Source organism: Lissotriton helveticus, assembly GCF_964261635.1.
Source record: "Lissotriton helveticus chromosome 1_1 unlocalized genomic scaffold, aLisHel1.1 SUPER_1_unloc_4, whole genome shotgun sequence".
Lineage (NCBI taxonomy): Eukaryota > Metazoa > Chordata > Amphibia > Caudata > Salamandridae > Lissotriton > Lissotriton helveticus.
Genome location: NW_027611681.1, coordinates 2,410,696 through 2,427,500, shown reverse-complemented (window position 1 = coordinate 2,427,500; position 16,805 = coordinate 2,410,696). Strand labels below are relative to the sequence as shown.

Here is a 16,805-nt window from a genome sequence, read left to right as displayed (position 1 = left end):
AGACATGTTACTTCACTTTAATGCGGTTGATTTCTCCAAAGGCCTTAAGATCCACAAAATGGATGCCTCTGCCACAGACAAATGTCTGGACCCCTGGAGCTGACCGAAACCCAGTCAAGGGGGTCCTGGACAAAGGGTTTCCTGTCACAGGAGGGTGTCACCGCCCTCCAGACAGGAGATAGTGTATTGTAGCAGGGAGGTTTGAAAGAAACCAGACACTGCCTGGGGCGCACAAGGCTGCCCCTTGCATAATCCGGCCAAACCGGTTCTGGGGCACTCCAGCCCTCGTGCCAGGGCGGCCTGGATCAAAGGAAGGGGGTGTATCCACCCACTTCCTGGGTCCCACCCATAGGAGGGGACCTAGCAGGTAATCACGCCCACCAGATTCGAATAAGAGTGGGAGCAGTGCCAATGCACATCAGATTTCCTGGAAGAAACATTTGAAACGATATTCTGGACCCTTCGCCCTCCATCTCAACGTGGAAGCCCGAAGAATCTCCCTTGTGGTCAAGGAGTGACCACCCTGCAGCAGCAGGCACCATCCAGCCCTCGACGTCTACTTAGTTGCAGTTCCCGCCGGAACTCGAGCGACTGAGATCGACGAGATCAAGCCTGCCCAGCTTCTAACAGCCCGATCCACAGTCCCTGTAAAGCTGAGACCCGTGGAGGCGACCGGAAGCGTGGGGCACGCCATCTTGAAGTGACCACGAGACGCTGACCGTGCAGCCCACGAGTGACCCTCGAAGCTGTACACCGGGGTTTGAGAAGCCCCCACCCTGAGCTACTCCTGAGCCGAAGTTCAGCCCTCCACACTCGACGAGTGCTGCGTGGGGCCCTTTGGCACGATTTGGCTCAACGCGTTGGCCCGGTCACTTACCAGCTGGCTTGTGGTCACTGTGCCGACGAACTACAAAAGAAGACTCGTGATTCTGGTTGCTCCAGATCCACACCAGCTCCCCTGAAAGGGAGCCCCGACTCTGACCTTCCTGGTCCGAGTGAGACGCCATCTTCCAATCCCGCGTGGATTGCTCTTACCAAGGCTTGTTTGCTCCAAACCGGAAGCCGACTGCACCGACGGTGAGAGCCTGCGTGGGACAGATCGTGACCTGCTCCTGGACGTCGCAGATGCCCCAGAGCCCACGTGACAGCGAAGAGAAGCGCCTCGACGACCACCTGATTGCGCCCGACATTGCCTGGTTCCGTCTTGGTTCCACCCTGGTCACTGCTGAGTGACCCAGACTCTGTCCCCTCTGCTTTCAGGTACTCTACAACTTGAGTCCACCCTTGGACTCCACCGGACACTTCGTCTTCACCCTGCCTGCAGCCCTTTCAGCTTCAAGCACCAAGAGCCTGCGTGTCAAAACCCGACGCCACTTCGACCCTGTGCACCCACTTCCTGTGGGTGAGGTAACTTTGCTCCGCCGGTGTTCCCACACTGGTGCACACCTCTAGGGTCTGTGTGTTAAGTTTTGTTCCTCTAGGTTCAGCGGAAGTGTCCTTAAACTTTAACTATTTGACTTTTACGCACCATTGGTTAACATTGGTGCATGCGTGCGCTTTCCGCACATCTCCCGAATCCCGAGGGCCATTCCCGACTTCAGCATTGCTTGTCCTGACTGCTCCCAGCGATTCCCTAGGCCCTAGGCCTAACCACTGTTCGAGTGGCCTCTCTTATACCACTTGTTTAGTATATGGTTTGAGTGGCCCCCTGCCCTCATCCATAATTGTGCAACTTGTATGTTTAAACAGTGCTTTTGATTTAACGCTTGTGCCCCTTTATTCATAAAGAATACTGGGGATTGTTTTTAGTAATAAACACATATATTTTTATAATATATACTTGTGTGGTGTCCTTTCATTTGGTATTACAGGATTGTATGTGGTAAAACAGCTCGCTTAACACGACCTCTTAAGTTAAGCCTTTAGGCTGCTTAGTCCATGCTACCCCTAGGATAGCTTGTCTAATAAGGTTGACTTACAACCAGACACCATAAGGGGATTGTTTGGTCAGGTAGTAGGTGGTTCCAGAATTGGAAACATCCCCTACCAGGCCAACTTCTCACATTGGTGAGCAGCGGTGCGGATTTGAGCTTGCTGTTGTTTTACCATTGCAATCTTTATATCAAATTGAAAGATCACATCAAGTACCTCTAGGTACATATAAAATCAAAAGCTTAGCATATTAAGTTCTACTGAACTTAGTAGTTGTAGGTTGAAGGGAGTAGCACACCCCTGACTACAACTCACTAGCAAGGTCCAGTAGGAAAACACTTAGTGTAGGTAAGTGCACCACTTACACCTCACTAGTAACCATGTCTGACACAGGAAAGGCCTCAGGGTCTAGTCCTGTGACAGTTGACCCTACCCAGGCAACTTTTGGATATGACAAACTAACCCGCAGAGACTTGATTGCCTTGTGCAAAGCAAGAGGGTTAAAAAGGGGCAGAAGCCCCACCTGCCTAATCCTGGTAGAAATCCTAGAACAGGATGACTTAGAGAAGGCAAAAGCAGCTTCCCTAGATACAGGAACTGGAGGGAACCCCCCTGCAGTTGATCCCCTTGAAGAGGAGGATGATGATGACTTGGATGAGGACTCAGATGTTGAGGACTTAGGAGTACAGGATCAGGGTAGCCAGGTTCCAGTTGGTAGGCTTAGCCAGGCCAACTTGGACCTACTGGGGAATGGAGAGGGCCAGCACCTCCCCAGAACCCAACATGTGATTCTCCCAGGCAACAGAAGAGTGAGATCTCCCTCAGGGGACTCTCATATTTCTAGTGCCTCCAGAGAATCAGAGAGAGGCATGAGTGCTTCTCAGAAAGCTGAGCATAGGGCCAGAATGAGGGCTGTCCAACTCCAAATAGAGAGGGAGGAGGTAGCCTTGGCTCAAGCTAAACTTAGCATGGCCCAAGCTAAACTTGCCTTGGCAAGAGAAAAAAAATTGTGTGGCTTAGATGCCACTGGTGGCAGCAATATTCCTAAAGAGAAACCCAGGTCCTATGATAGTAGAAACCTGACAAAGATTGTGCCCCCCTTCAAAGAAGGGGATGACATCCACAAATGGATGACTGCTCTTGAGAGAGCCTGCATGGTACAGCAGGTTCCTGAGGAACAGTGGGCAGCAATCTTATGGTACTCCTTTTCAGAGAAAGGGAGAGACAAGCTCCTCACTGTTAGACATGAGGATGCAAACAATTACAAAGTCCTGAAGAGTGTTCTGATAGATGGGTTTGGCTTAACCACTGAACAGTACAGGTTGAAGTTCAGAGATACCCAGAAGACACAGACTCAGGATTGGACTGATTTTGTAGATTGTGCTACTAAGGCTCTGGAGGGTTGGCTACATGGCAGCAAAGTACATGACTTTACAGGATTGTATAATTTGATTATGAGGGAGCAGATCCTAAGTAATTGTCAGAACCAGCTCTTACACCAGCACCTGGTAGACTCTGATCTGACCTCTCCCCAAGAATTGGGAAAGAAGGCAGACAAATGGGTCAGAACCAGGATAAGGCCTAAGAATCAGGACAGTAACCAGAAGAAGGAGTCTACCAAGCCTCAAGATAAGGGTGGGGATAAAAATAAAGAAAAGACTTCCCCAGGGCCCCAAAACTCCAAGGATGGGGGTGGGTCCCAAGACACTTCTTCAACTGAGAAAAAACCCTATTGTTATCCCTGTAAACAGGTGGGGCATTACAAAACAGACAGCTGTTGTCCTAAGAATAACAATAAAGAAAATATACCTCCAAAGCCAGCTTCAACACCTCCTGTTACTGTCAGCAGTAATCCCCCAGGAAGTGGAAGCACACCCAGGAATGTGGGTGGGTTTACTTTTGGAAATCAGGTGGACCCTGGCCTATCCAGGTCCCCATCACCCAATGATCTTGTTTATGAGGCTGGCATGGGGTTTGCCAACTTCTCTGCTTGCCCAAATACTTTGAGCAAGTATAGACAAGAACCCATCATCAATGGTTTAAGAGTTGAAGCTTTTAGAGACACAGGGGCTAGCATCACCATGGTGGCTGATGGCATAGTCCCCTCTAAGCAACTTTTACCTGGTGCCACATACCAGGTAATAAACATTGATGGCATCCAAACAAATCATCCCATGGCAGTAGTAAGTCTCAGCTGGGGAGGTGTCACTGGCCCAAAGAGAGTGGCAGTGTCCCCAAACTTGCCTGTAGACTGTCTACTGGGTAATGATTTAGAAATCTCAACCTGGGCTGGGGTTGAACAGGAAATCCATTCTAGAATGGTAAATTCCAATGGAAAGGTTAGTGGGGCTGTAATGGCTACAGCCCCAATTCAAGATGTCCTTCCTGAAAAGGTTGGTAGGGCGGAGATACTCCCTGCCCCATCTTTAGCAAAAGCTCTTCCTGAACAGAATAGCAAAGCTGTTATGATAACAGCAGAAACCCAAACTGAGTCTCCTCCTGAAAAGGTTGGTGGGGCTGTGATGGCCACAGCCCAAACTCAAACTGACACGTGTGTTGTGAAACCTGAAATGATGGATAACTCCACACAAACTGAGAGCATGGAGGAGGAAGAGAAATCTCCCCCTCACCAGACTTTAGGACAGGATCAGCCTCCTCAGGGAACTGATCTTACCCCTGATGAAGGAACTGCCCCAGAGGTGGTTGGGCCTAGCCTGACAGAACCTCTGATGTCAGTGGACCCTTCTCAGGTGGGACCCAGTCTGGAGCAGGTAACCTGCCCCTCTCTCCCTTGCCTTAGCCAGCCCAGGGCTGCAGAGGACAAGAAGGACAGTGAGACCCAGAGGGCCCCCTGTCAAATAAAGCACCCCCATCAAAAGATTAGGTGCACCAAAACTAGTAGCCCTAGTAAGGTGAAAACTTTAAAAACTCCTGAGGGAGCCCCCTTAAAAACAGTTAGGGACCTCCCCCAGATGGATTCTGTTGGGCACAGCCAAACCTGGGACCCAAAGGGCCCAAACCTGAACTGTCCCTCCAGCAAGCCAAACAGAGGGACCCAGCCTCCAGCTTTAGGTAGCCAGAGGTTGACCCTGAGAGCACAGTGCAACTCAGTTAAAGAAAGAAAGGCACACATGGTGGAAGATAATTGGAGGAAGCTAAGCCCTAAATTAGTAGAGCCTCACTTCAATACTCCATATCCAAACCAGCCTTTAACTTTGCATAAACACACCCAAGGTAGTGATTCCCTATGGTGGAGACCCTCTAATACCCAAAGGGTGAGGGACTGCTTAGTGGACCATGAGACAGGGGGTACCCATGCTAGTGCAGGTACTTCCTTATATGGCCACTCAGGCAATATAGGCTTACCTGGCCAAGGATAGCCTTATCTCCTTTCGTTTGGGGGGGGGTTATGTAGGAAGGTGGCTACCTGACTATGGTTACCCCAGATTTTTTGCCTGTGTTTAGCTGGTTTTTTGACTTAGTTGACCTGGTTCCCTGCTAATCAGGGCCCCAGGCCATCTGCTCTCTCTGTAAAATGGATTCCATGTACCCTAGGTACATACCAATTGGAAATGGACTCCTTGTCAGCCCCTGTAGAATGCACTATAGGTGCACAGGGCACAGGAGCCACTAAGGCCTACCAGGGGCTGCAGCATATCTTTTGCCACCCCTGGCTGGTTCTTAAATTGACACAACTGGCTGATCACTCAGCTGGGGTAAGGTGGTGTACACACCCCTTGCTTAGATATAGTATACCTATGTCTAAACCTATATCTGGACACATGTAAACCTGTGAGCCACTCCTATAGACAGGCCTCACCAATCCTGGAGGCTGGGTGCATGGTTTTTATGTGAGATGGAGCTCTAGCATGAGCTGAGCCTGTCTGCAGCCGTCGGGAACAAATCCCTAAGCTGTTTCAGGATAATGCCATACCATATACTATTAAGTGCCTTATAATCCTCGCGGTTATTTAGCAACTCTGGTTTGGCTTTATCAAAACATGTCGTGTAAGGTGTCATACGCTTTGGAATACCATCCCCCTCGCCAGTTCTGGCGACGGGGATGGCATTCCACCCCTCTAGAGGGGTAAGACATGTTACTTCACTTTAATGCGGTTGATTTCTCCAAAGGCCTTAAGATCCACAAAATGGATGCCTCTGCCACAGACAAATGTCTGGACCCCTGGAGCTGACCGAAACCCAGTCAAGGGGGTCCTGGACAAAGGGTTTCCTGTCACAGGAGGGTGTCACCGCCCTCCAGACAGGCGATAGTGTATTGTAGCAGGGAGGTTTGAAAGAAACCAGACACTGCCTGGGGCGCACAAGGCTGCCCCTTGCATAATCCGGCCAAACCGGTTCTGGGGCACTCCAGCCCTCGTGCCAGGGCGGCCTGGATCAAAGGAAGGGGGTGTATCCACCCACTTCCTGGGTCCCACCCATAGGAGGGGACCTAGCAGGTAATCACGCCCACCAGATTCGAATAAGAGTGGGAGCAGTGCCAATGCACATCAGATTTCCTGGAAGAAACATTTGAAACGATATTCTGGACCCTTCGCCCTCCATCTCAACGTGGAAGCCCGAAGAATCTCCCTTGTGGTCAAGGAGTGACCACCCTGCAGCAGCAGGCACCATCCAGCCCTCGACGTCTACTTAGTTGCAGTTCCCGCCGGAACTCGAGCGACTGAGATCGACGAGATCAAGCCTGCCCAGCTTCTAACAGCCCGATCCACAGTCCCTGTAAAGCTGAGACCCGTGGAGGCGACCGGAAGCGTGGGGCACGCCATCTTGAAGTGACCACGAGACGCTGACTGTGCAGCCCACGAGTGACCCTCGAAGCTGTACACCGGGGTTTGAGAAGCCCCCACCCTGAGCTACTCCTGAGCCGAAGTTCAGCCCTCCACACTCGACGAGTGCTGCGTGGGGCCCTTTGGCACGATTTGGCTCAACGCGTTGGCCCGGTCACTTGCCAGCTGGCTTGTGGTCACTGTGCCGACGAACTACAAAAGAAGACTCGTGATTCTGGTTGCTCCAGATCCACACCAGCTCCCCTGAAAGGGAGCCCCGACTCTGACCTTCCTGGTCCGAGTGAGACGCCATCTTCCAATCCCGCGTGGATTGCTCTTACCAAGGCTTGTTTGCTCCAAACCGGAAGCCGACTGCACCGACGGTGAGAGCGTGCGTGGGACAGATCGTGACCTGCTCCTGGACGTCGCAGATGCCCCAGAGCCCACGTGACAGCGAAGAGAAGCGCCTCGACGACCACCTGATTGCGCCCGACATTGCCTGGTTCCGTCTTGGTTCCACCCTGGTCACTGCTGAGTGACCCAGACTCTGTCCCCTCTGCTTTCAGGTACTCTACAACTTGAGTCCACCCTTGGACTCCACCGGACACTTCGTCTTCACCCTGCCTGCAGCCCTTTCAGCTTCAAGCACCAAGAGCCTGCGTGTCAAAACCCGACGCCACTTCGACCCTGTGCACCCACTTCCTGTGGGTGAGGTAACTTTGCTCCGCCGGTGTTCCCACACTGGTGCACACCTCTAGGGTCTGTGTGTTAAGTTTTGTTCCTCTAGGTTCAGCGGAAGTGTCCTTAAACTTTAACTATTTGACTTTTACGCACCATTGGTTAACATTGGTGCATGCGTGCGCTTTCCGCACATCTCCCGAATCCCGAGGGCCATTCCCGACTTCAGCATTGCTTGTCCTGACTGCTCCCAGCGATTCCCTAGGCCCTAGGCCTAACCACTGTTCGAGTGGCCTCTCTTATACCACTTGTTTAGTATATGGTTTGAGTGGCCCCCTGCCCTCATCCATAATTGTGCAACTTGTATGTTTAAACAGTGCTTTTGATTTAACGCTTGTGCCCCTTTATTCATAAAGAATACTGGGGATTGTTTTTAGTAATAAACACATATATTTTTATAATATATACTTGTGTGGTGTCCTTTCATTTGGTATTACAGGATTGTATGTGGTAAAACAGCTCGCTTAACACGACCTCTTAAGTTAAGCCTTTAGGCTGCTTAGTCCATGCTACCCCTAGGATAGCTTGTCTAATAAGGTTGACTTACAACCAGACACCATAAGGGGATTGTTTGGTCAGGTAGTAGGTGGTTCCAGAATTGGAAACATCCCCTACCAGGCCAACTTCTCACAGTGTCTGTCTGTGTGTGTGTGTCTGTTGGTCTCTGTGTGTCTGTGTGTGTGTGTGTCTGTCTGTGTGTGTCTGTCTGTGTGTGTGTGTCTGTGTGTGTGTGTGTCTGTTGGTCTCTGTGTGTCTGTGTGTGTGTGTCTGTTGGTCTGTGTGTGTCTGTGTGTGTGTCTGTGTGTGTGTGTGTGTGTCTGTGTGTGTCTGTGTGTGTCTGTCTGTGTGTGTCTGTCTGTGTGTGTCTGTTGGTCTCTGTGTGTCTGTGTGTGTGTGTGTCTGTGTGTGTGTCTGTTGGTCTGTGTGTGTCTGTCTGTGTGTGTATGTCTGTGTGTGTCTGTTGGTCTCTGTGTGTCTGTGTGTGTCTGTCTGTGTGTCTGTCTGTGTGTCTGTGTGGGTGTGTCTGTTGGTCTCTGTGTGTCTGTGTGTGTGTCTCTGTGTGTGTGTGTGTCTGTGTGTCTGTTGGTCTCTGTCTGTGTGTCTGTGTGTGTGTCTGTGTGTGTGTGTGTCTGTTGGTCTCTGTGTGTCTGTCTGTGTGTGTCTGTTGGTCTCTGTGTGTCTGTGTGTGTGTCTGTGTGTCTGTTGGTCTCTGTGTGTCTGTGTGTGTGTGTCTGTGTGTCTGTTGGTCTCTGTCTGTGTGTGTGTCTGTGTGTCTGTGTGTGTGTCTGTGTGTGTGTCTGTGTGTCTGTGTGTGTCTGTCTGTGTGTCTGTGTGTGTGTGTGTGTCTGTTGGTCTCTGTGTGTCTGTGTGTGTGTGTCTGTCTGTGTGTGTGTGTCTGTTGGTCTCTGTGTGTCTGTGTGTGTGTGTGTCTGTCTGTGTGTGTCTGTCTGTGTGTGTGTCTGTGTGTGTGTGTGTCTGTTGGTCTCTGTGTGTCTGTGTGTGTGTGTCTGTTGGTCTGTGTGTGTCTGTGTGTGTGTCTGTGTGTGTGTGTGTCTGTGTGTGTCTGTGTGTGTCTGTCTGTGTGTGTCTGTCTGTGTGTGTCTGTTGGTCTCTGTGTGTCTGTGTGTGTGTGTGTGTGTCTGTGTGTGTGTCTGTGTGTCTGTTGGTCTGTGTGTGTATGTCTGTGTGTGTCTGTTGGTCTCTGTGTGTCTGTGTGTGTGTGTGTCTGTTGGTCTCTGTGTGTCTGTCTGTGTGTGTCTGTGTGTCTGTCTGTGTGTCTGTGTGGGTGTGTGTCTGTTGGTCTCTGTGTGTCTGTGTGTGTGTGTGTGTCTGTCTGTGTGTATGTGTGTGTCTGTGTGTGTGTGTGTCTGTTGGTCTCTGTGTGTCTGTGTGTGTCTGTCTGTGTGTGTGTCTGTTGGTCTCTGTGTGTCTGTTGGTCTCTGTGTGTCTGTGTGTGTGTCTGTCTGTGTGTGTGTCTGTCTGTCTGTGTGTGTCTGTCTGTGTGTGTCTGTCTGTGTCTTTCTGTGTGTGTCTGTGTCTGTTGGTCTCTGTGTGTGTGTGTGTCTGTCTGTGTGTGTCTGTTGGTCTCTGTGTGTCTGTGTGTGTGTGTCTGTGTGTGTCTGTGTGTCTGTCTGTGTGTGTCTGTGTGTGTGTGTGTCTGTTGGTCTCTGTGTGTCTGTGTGTGTGTCTGTCTGTGTGTGTCTGTGTGTCTGTCTGTGTGTGTGTGTGTCTGTCTGTGTGTGTCTGTGTGTGTCTGTTGGTCTCTGTGTGTCTGTCTCCCATTCCCTGTAGGGAGAGTATGTAGCTCCCCGTTGTAGAAGAGTCAGTCAAGAAGGAGCACACTGCATTGAATAATTTCTTGGTATGCACTTTTTATTATTATTACAGGAAATCACAATGATTGATTGTCTCTTTTGTATTCTTCTTTCCCACAGGGTCTTCCACTTCAGTCCCTTAGGTGAGCCTCGGCCGCCGTCGTCCCTCAGACAGAAGGAAAAGGCTCAGGTAAGTGTTTTTGCTTTATGGTTTAGTCAAGGGAGGATGTGAGGGATAAATAATAGCTATGCATAAATGTGAAGGAAGGGGGTAGAGGTTGGATTAACCAAAAGAAAAAGAGTAGCCAATGATTTCTGCTCATGTCTTTGTTTCCGTCTCACTTATTTCCTTTTCCCTGAGTCCCTTTCACCCCTCGGCCTCCCCTCCCATCCCTCTCTGACTCAGCCCCTTTCCAAAAGCCCCGTAGACGCCCACTCACATGTAAGAGACACGTCACTCCGGGGCCATGGCGTGGTAACTCCACGTCCTTCAGTGAGGTCTGGTCTCCTTCTGTTTCGACTTTCCCTCCTCGCCAACAAGCTGTGACCTCCCCAAGGCTCCAGTTCTCTCTCTCGGAAGGCTGTTCGGTGTTCTCCGTTTTTCCGGTCTTCCCTGCTGGTTTCTCCGCCTTAGGTTATGGCTCACTTTAGCTCGTGGAATGCCTTTCTGGCAGCTTGGGGAGGATTTACCAAGTCTTAGTTCCTTTTCTCTTGCTTCAGTAGGTCGGTTAGTGGTGCTGCTATTTCAGAATAATTGGGTTTAAACCAGCGGTAGTAGCCTTGTAAGCCCAAAAAGGATCTAATGCCTTTTTTGGTGGGAGGGAAGGGGGTGTCTAAGACTGCTCTCAATTTCTCTTGTTGCAGAGCGATAGCCCCATCTCCCAATAAATAGCCCAAATATTTGACTTTGGTGAAGTTTATCCTGGTCTTTTTGGAGTTCACGTGGAGCCCTGCAGTCCTAAGTGCTTGGAATATCTTCCCACAATGGACGAGATGTAGTTCCAAGTTAGGGCTAAATATTATGAAGGCTAAGGAGTACTCTTGATGTTGGGAGCAAACTTTGTTCATAAGTCTTTGGAACGTCGCTGGTGCTCTGTGTAACCCAAAAGGCAGTGCAGTAAACTCGTATAGCCCATTAGAGGTGCTAAAGGCGATTTTTCTTGGTCTTCCTGCTAATAGTCTTTTGTAAGATCGAATGTGGTTATATATTGGGCTAAGCCTAATTTCTCGATTCATCGACGGGTATGAGTGAAATTCCGAGATGGCATTGACTGCTCGGACCTTTATTCAAAAACGGATGGAACCATCAGGTTTCAGAACTATGACAATGGGGGAGACCAGTTACTGCTGGAAGGTTTTATGACTCCTAGTTGTAACATGCTCTCTATTTCGTCAGGAACTGCGTCCCTCCTAACGCCTGGTATTCTGTAGGGGTTTTGTTTTATTACTTTATTTGGTGGGGTAACAATGGCATGCTCCAGTATTGTTGATTTTCCCAGGAGGTCGGAAAAGATGGAGGAAAAGGACTCTAAGAGGGTCTGAAGAGACACTTTTTGTTCCTCTGTTAGATGTTCGTTTATGGGCAATTTATTCAATGTTGAAGGAATGGGTTTTGAGTCAGGCAAAACGTAATGGGTGTCTTTGGGGAGGGGTCCCAACCATTTCTTTAGTAGATTTATGTGGTATATCTGGGTTTTGGTTGAGGAAAGGCGTAACCGGTAAGTAGTGAGGCCTACCCTTTCAGGACCGTCATATGGTCCCTTCCATTCTGCCCGTTTTTGGCGTATAGAGGAAGGTAGGAATAGGAGCACCCAGTCATGGACCTGTAACTGCTGTCACCTCTTTCCTTTATTGTAAGACATCTGCTGGCTTCTTTGAGCTTTTTCTAGGTTTTTGTGAGCAAAATCTCACAATTTCTGTATGCGGTTTCTTAGGCTTTGGGTGTATTCTAGATGGTGTTGTGTCTCTTCTTGTTTCTCTTGTTCCCACGCTTCTCTTGTCATTTCTAGCAAGGTTTGTGGCTGTCTCCCGTAAAGAAGTTCAAAGGGAGAACAACCCAAGCTTCTCTGAACCTGGCTTCAAATAACAAAGAGGGCGAGTGGCAACAACATGTCCCATTCTTTCCCTTCGGTGGTTAGCATTTTCTTCATGGTTGGTGTTGGACTTGGCCCTTCAAGCAGGTTCACCCCTAAACTTTTTGCTTTTAATGGTGACCTAGTGATGGTGATTTTTGTGTTCTGCGCACTTTCACTGTGTCCCAGTGGAAAGTGCGTGCGCACTCTGAGTGCGTGGAGTAAGGTTGGCCTGCCCTCCCATAGGAATGCATGGGGAATGTATGTGTCCCTGGTAGTTCCTGATGCGTGGGGTGTACAGGCTCGAGTCTGGTATGTGCGGACTCGTGTGATTCAATGCTGCGAAATGATGTATGCGGCGTGTATGTGTCTAGTGTGGAAGTGCCACTTCTAGACATGGCTGTGTGTGTGCTGTAAAGGTGCTGGCGTGTGATTGGCTGGAGCTGGCTGGGATGCCAGGCTCCATGAGTCATGATGGGTCTGCCCGGTGGTGAGTGTGGAGATTGGCGTGCTGATGGCTGGGGAGGAGTGCACCTGGGTCCTGAATAGGGCTGGGCTTTCCCCACACAATGCTGGCTCCGCCCCCTGTGGCGCGTCTAACGACCCTAGCCTGCCTAGTGAATAGAGTGAGGGGCTGCCTTCCTGCCTGAAGGGCCCAGTGAGCAGGGCCCTGGCCCAGCCTTGCCCCCCCATCTTGCTGCATTCCAAGGACTTTCTCTGGACTTGTGCTGTCCTCTAGCGCTGGGAGCGCTGGAATTGCCTCCTCCTAGCGCTTGGAAGCGCGTTATTTGCGCCTGGACGCGCTTTATTTTCTGGTTATAGCGCTGGGAGCGCTTTATTTTACCTCTAGCGCTGGGAGCGCTTTGTTGCTGGAGGCCGGTGCCCACCCACAACCATTCCCCCCAATGTGACCTGCACCTAGTCTTGTTCTGTGTGTTTTATAATACAGGAAGAAAAGAATGTATCCTTTCGATTTTAAAGCGCCACAATTTTAAACAATGCCAGGTGGCACGTTACTTCTTTAAATCTCTGCCTGATCCCTTTGTCTGTGGTAGCCACCTTTTTGTGGGCCTGTATGAAAAGGAGAAAGGCGCGAGGTTGGTTTTAACTAATAATTATATGCAGAAATGAGTAATTTGATGTAAACTAACTGGATTCGGTCTATGAGGCACATGATGCACTTTATGGGATAAAATGTCCTGTAAAAATTATCTGATGTTCTTTTTAGATAATTCTACTTGCTCTAGGATTTTAACTTGTTATGAACTGGGGCTGGTTGTTGATCACTGATTTAAATTGTGCTTTTATGATCTGTATTTAAGAGATCGAATACAGATTGTATTGATTGATTGTTTGCATGTGTGTCTCAGAGTCTCACCCCTCTGTGCGCCCTCTTCCTGCTGCTTGGAGCTGCTGCTGCAGTGTCCCTGGCATGGCAGTGAGGAGCTCATGGTAATCCAAGGCCCGGGAGCAGTGTCTGTCCTCAGCGCATGCGCAGCTGTTAATACAAGGCCCTCTTGAAGGTGTCTGTTCTCAGCGCATGCGCAGTTGTTAATCCAAGGCCCTTCTTAGCTCGTGCTCCGCTGCGGGACGCAGTGTCTGTCCCCAGCGCATGCGCAGTTGTTAACCCATCAAGACCTCTTTAACCAGCGCTCTTAGTTAAGTCCTGGGGTTTTCAGTTTTTCTGAATGGAAGACAGTGTGGACGTTCCCAGTTGCGTCCCCTCTCGGTTGGACTCTCCAGGCCGTGCTTCCCTGCGGGCTGCTCAATTACACACTCTTTATGTTTCATGGGCTCCGCTATTCTCAGCGCATGCGCGGCCACAACAAGCAGACATCCTGCGCATGCGCACTTGTGACAAACTGAGTGTCCTGCGCATGCGCAGCTACAGATCAGGGCGGCCCTTGTCCAGCGCGCGCTTTGTTGTCATGTGGGGCCCTCGGTGTGTCCCCTCCACCAGGCCGACACTGCCCCCTCGAAACCACAAGAGAGGTAAGGGGAGACAAGGACTCGAGGCAGTGGTGGAAGAGCATTAACGTATGATTCCTGAGAGGGGGCGGGGCCTGTGGGTATCAAGGCGGAGCCTGTGGCAGTAGGGGCCGGGCCTGTGGGTGTGGATGCTCCTCCTCTGCTGGAGGCGGGGTCAGTAAATGTGTGGGCAGGGCCTGTGGGTGTGGGGCAGGGCCTGTGGGGGGCAGGGCCTGTGGGTGTGAATGCTCCTCCTCTGCCGGGGGTGGGGTCAGTGAATGGGGGGATGGGGCATGTGGGTGTGGTGGCTGTGGGGGCGGGGCCTGTGGAAGTAGGGGCGGGGTCTGTGAGTTGGGGGCAGGGCACGTGGGCGTGGTCAGTGGCTGTGGGGGCGGGGTCAAAACAATACACCTACACAACCTGGAGGCATTGACTGTTTCGTGTTCCTCACTGGAGACTACTTTGTCCTTACGCTTCAACTCTTCAATGTGTTTTTTTGGAACCCTAATCGCTCCAACTTTAGTTTGTATCGTGTAATTTTTGGTGGATTTATACTCTGTAAATATGTTACCATAATATCTAATCCTATATACTTCGCTCTATTGTAAAGCGCTCTGACTCCGCTGGGTAAAGTATGCGCTATAAAAAATGCCTAAATAAATCCAATGCCCTGCGACCAGGCTGTTGGAGGCTCGTCGTGGCCTTGGGGCTCCCAGTCACACGTCCTCAGGTCTGTAGACTAAAGACTGTTGCAGCTTGCAACTCAGAACTGGCAATTCCTCAGGCTCCGGCGGGCTGCTTTTGGAGGCTTCAGGCATGATTCTGAATGCCGCCGTAGTCCGCGAATCTCAAGTTGAACATTCTTACCGTTCTCCTGAGCCACCGCAACCACAGACTTTACCCACTTGCTGACCTCATCTATAAAATAAGTTTTTGACACAAGTGTGTCCACATGAGCATCTTTTAATTTGGCTGATCTGGGGTTTTCAGCAAATATTTTTTTTAACCCTTGCGTGCATGCGTTGGCCAACGGCCGTCGCAAGCACTACCTCAGTAGAGCTGCGCACGTCCGTTAGCCGACACGGCCCCGCCTGCGCATTCGAACGCCCACACCGCAGCGGAATTGCCGCTGCAATAAACAGGTTAAAGCCATACTCTTGTATTTACAATCAACAGAAGCTTGTGCAGTGAGGGCTGGAGCTGTTCCTGACCTCCCATTCAATTTGTGGAAGTGCCTGGACCAGTCTTCAGCGCGTTCCTTGCTCCCAAAAGGTGCCTCTCAGGCCCTAGACCCTTGCTGTGGTTCGGTGGGCTCCTAAATCAAGCTTTTGAACTCTTCATGAGTGGAAATGAGCCCATTCGCACCGGAATCCCACTGCTCGCACGGAACTTCAGCACAAGCCCCTGCTGCCTATCCCCTTGCACGGAAAGCATCAATCGATCTGGAAGACCAACAACGTAAAGCTCCAGCCCGACCTTCTGCGACACCTGGCCTGCTCTTTGTGCCATGTCCACCACCGCCATCAACTCTCTCCTTACTCCCTGCGACCCTCTCCAATGCGAACGGGGCTCTTGGCTCAAAACTTGAGAGGGTAAAACCTTCAGCTGAACTAATCTGGGGTTCTATCTAATTCGCGCTCCATCGTGATTAGCTTGAACTTTTTACTTTAACCTGGTCCAGCATGACCAGATTGCCTCGGTTGACGCTTTATGTTTTTAGGTGCTGTATAGAAGTTTATACTTTAAAAATTCATATCTCCGGTTATACTGATTGGATTTTTGTCTTTGGGTTTCGATTTGTTGATTAAATTGAGCTCTATTTTTCTAACCTGTTGTTGATTTTGTGTGCTGTTTACGCTGTTTTACTGTTTGAAGTGTTGCACAAATATTTACACATTGCCTCTAAATTAAGCCTGACTGCTCTGTGCCAAGCTACCAGGGGGTTGACCACAGTTTAAATATGGGGTTTGCTTGTGCCTTATACTGACTAGGATTGTCAAATTCTGAAAAGGAGCATACAGTTATTACTAGATTCCTAAATCAATTATGCTCAAGCATGTAATTAAACCTCATTTCCTTTGCAAACTATACAAAATATTATAAGTTCCACCAAATCAGAAAATACAGCGCAGAGTCTTGAGATTTCTTTTTTTCAATGTATTCTTTATTTGTACTCAAATGCATCAGCCCAGCCAACGTGTTTCGTCCAACATGGACTTCATCAGGGTTGGAATAGTCTTTTATAGAAGCTCACCAAGGTGCTATTTCTGTAATCAGATGTAGTATAGATATATAGGCAATCACCGTATCATTCATGATTGATTTAATTCCTTCGATCCATATTGAAATAGTTTTATTGAAGAACACCAAGTCGCTTATTCTTATTAAGAGATGCAATATCAATAAGCTGGTAATCACCATCGCATCCACTCAGCTAAAATCTTGAAAGGATTATTGCCTTTGATAAGTCCTAGCATGTAGTCTCGTCGGGTATGCAAAGCCATCTATCCGATCTGATAGACAGACGGTCTTGCATGCAGCGGTGATTGGCTATATATCTATCCTACATCTGATTACAGAAATTGCACCTTGGTGAGCTTCCTTGCACCTGCTTCACTAATGATTGCTGCTCCTGTGTGGGCGTAGGGTAGGCTTCAGTGAGCTCTGACCCCTTATTTTTTTTTAAACTTTATTTTGCGTTTAGGTATGAGTAAAGAAGTACACTAGGACAAGTAAAATCCTTTGGCAAGTACAGGTAGACATAATACACACTGTCAAGGGTTCAATCAATGCTGCAGAGTGATCACATGTTACATAAAGCAAGTCCCTCGGCTGCTAACATATTTTCTGTTACAATCGTTCTTGACTCTAATTCACATAAACGGTGTTTACAAACATGACATAGGGATACATCAACTGTACCGACATAAAAAAAGGAGTTTAGCATCCGGTGTAGTTGATTATTGACATGTATCTCGGGACAGTCTAACCCACCC

The 16,805-nt window shown here is 49.5% G+C and overlaps 1 long non-coding RNA gene across 1 annotated transcript in view; it reads left to right on the top strand.

Annotated features, from left to right (window-relative positions):
• Nucleotides 1-9,884: 9,884 nt before the first annotated feature.
• Nucleotides 9,885-16,805, top strand: part of LOC144806020 (uncharacterized) — a 36,321-nt gene continuing 29,400 nt past the window's right edge. Inside the window, exon 1 of the long non-coding RNA XR_013605650.1 lies at nt 9,885-9,959. This is a non-coding gene — a long non-coding RNA (uncharacterized LOC144806020). The remainder of the gene's footprint in view (nt 9,960-16,805) is intronic.